Genomic DNA, 2,688 nt, shown 5'->3' with positions numbered 1-2,688 from the left:
CCTACGCGTCGCCATCGGTTGGTCACCTCATAACCGCTCAGCCGCCCCGCGCGTCGCCATCGGTTGGTCACCTCATCACCACTCGGCCGCCCCGTGCGTCGCCATCGGTTGGTCACGTCATAACCACTCGGCCGCCCCGCGCGTCGACATCGGTTGGTCACCTCATCACCACTCGGCCGCCCCGCGCGCCTTCAGATAGCTAAGTCATTTTACATTCTGTTATTTCCGTCTTCTCGAGTATCCCGTAATTCACAAATCACGTTCACTCGGAGGCCACGCCACCGAGTGTACCTCTACGCTCGACTGTTTATTTTCACATACTTGCTTAGTACCGGTTATTGGACTCCCGAGTCCAACTTCCATTTTTTCGCATACATCATTCATGAACACAATGTGTCGTTCTTCATTTCGAGTTTGCATCGGTCCTCCGGGGCTGCAACTCAGTCGAAACACTACAATTCCGTTTTATTTGAGCCAGTATTCTAGTGAGTTCAGTCGGATCCGTCGCTTCGACAAGTTTGAACCGATCCTGCGCTCTTTCAGACTCTTGCTGGCTAACCAGCAAGCCCCTTGCACTCCCAGCGGTTGTCTATGGGTGTTATTCACACAAATCATTTCAGCACACATCAAATTTCCTCGCAAAATTATTTCGTTGGCTTGTGCCATTTTTTACACAAGTTACGCGATCATTCGACGGCCCTACGCGCCAACTTCATCGCTGCTCGGACTCGGTCACCACACCGGTCCCAACGCACCACAACACCGACCTTGTCGCTCTGTTGACTTCAAACACATCCGGCCAACCGCTTTGTGGAATCCTCTTCATCATATCAATTATATAGACCTCGTCAGACATGAGACACATAAGTCCTTTTTATAATTAAACTTCACACTTCACTCTTTTGCGAGTTTGCCTCTTTCGAGTATCACTCGGAAGCTTCTCCTCATCTTTACCCGAGTCCGACTCGATGAATTGCGAATCATCCACTCAAAACTATATTTCTCGTATTCCGACATGTCCATTGTCGAAGCCTGTAGTACGGTCGGGGGCTACGCCACACTCGGGGGCTGCATCTCATTTGGAATGACACTCTCCTGTGTGGTCGAGTACTTCATCACCAGTCAGATCCTTCACTTCAACAAGTGCATTCGATCTGCCACTTTGACAAGTTTTATAATCACCCAGACGCTCTGTACGCCATCTTCATCCCTACTCAGACTCAGTTGTCACGCCGGTCTTGTTGTGTCGCAACCACACTACACCGACCTCGTTGCTACAGCAACTTCGAATTCGACTAACTCCTCCGAGGACCATTTTCGCCGTCCGGTGGCACACGACTTCGCCTTAGCCGCCCTGCGCGCCGCCACTCGGTTGTGCACGTCTTCACCACTTGGCCGCCCCGCGCATTGCCACTCAGTTGTGCACGTCTTCATCATTCGACCACCTCGCACATCGTGACTCGGCCGCCCCGCGCCACTCGGTTGCGCACGTCTTCACCACTCGGCCGCCCTGCGCGTCGTCACTCGGTTGTACACATCATCGCCCCTCGGCCGCCTCGCGCGTCACTATCGGTTGGACATGTCTTTACCTCTTCACCCTCAACATGGGAACGACTAAGTTACTTATATGATCAAACCTCATATCACACTCTCTAGCAAGCTTACCTCCTTCAAGCATCACTCGGGGGCTACGCACAGCCGTTGGCCATGTCGCCCTCATGGGTTACGCCCATTCGATCAACCCATTGATCACATAAGGAATATCTTTCTGACCATACATGCTCGGTCCGCCGAAAATCTATAAGGGTAGTACTGTCCACTCGGACGATCGCCCAAATCATTACCTAAGGTCATCTTTAGGACTACAAAAGGGTGAAAACAACGCTCCTCTACTGATACACTTGGCCCTATCCTAGGCTCCAAGGCGTCAGTTTCACAAACTTCGACTCAAAGATGGCATGTGCTGGTTTTCTCCCGAGATAACGAGTGGCCTCTCTCTGGAGAATCAGTGCACACACTAGCCTCGTCACTCAGGTTTCATGGCACGTCCATGTCAGACCATTAGTCTATCTCCTCCTGGAGACATACAAGTGCCACTAAGTTTTTCCTTGCAGTCAACATACCCCGATCAGTCGGTAAGCACGTCCACTTGGATAAATACCCCTTTCATGCAAAAGGGTAAAAATGAAGCACCATCGCTGAATCGTACAGGCAGCCTTACTCGTCGAACGTCGTTCGTACAATCACCTCGCTACGCATCCATCCGATTGATTCAATTCCAGACAAAGATATTTACCGTGCCAACTGCATGGAGGTTTACCGGGAGACTTAAACCCTCTGCCAGACTCATCTAGTCCGATAGAGGCTTGGGGACTACACCCAGTGGGTGCACTCAGCGTGCCCCCACTGGAAGAGAACTCAGAAAGAAGTACCCTTTAGTTTGATTATCAAAAGACATGATTTTACAGTCTTCCGAATGATTGTTGTTCATTTTTTACATGTTCTAAAATCCCCCAGCGGGTGCCTTAGTTGCGAATCTGTTTCGCCTAAGTCGAAGAAAAAATCCTACAGAGTGGTGAGCCTGCCTCTCACTCGGGGGCTTAGCTGCAGTCCAGTACTTGCCTAAGTTTGAAAAATCCTACCGAGTGGTGAGCCTGCCTCTCACTCGGGGGCTTAGCTGCAGTCCAG

Source organism: Triticum dicoccoides, chromosome 5B, assembly GCF_002162155.2.
Source record: "Triticum dicoccoides isolate Atlit2015 ecotype Zavitan chromosome 5B, WEW_v2.0, whole genome shotgun sequence".
Classification (NCBI taxonomy): domain Eukaryota; kingdom Viridiplantae; phylum Streptophyta; class Magnoliopsida; order Poales; family Poaceae; genus Triticum; species Triticum dicoccoides.
Note: the sequence above shows the minus strand (reverse complement) of the source record.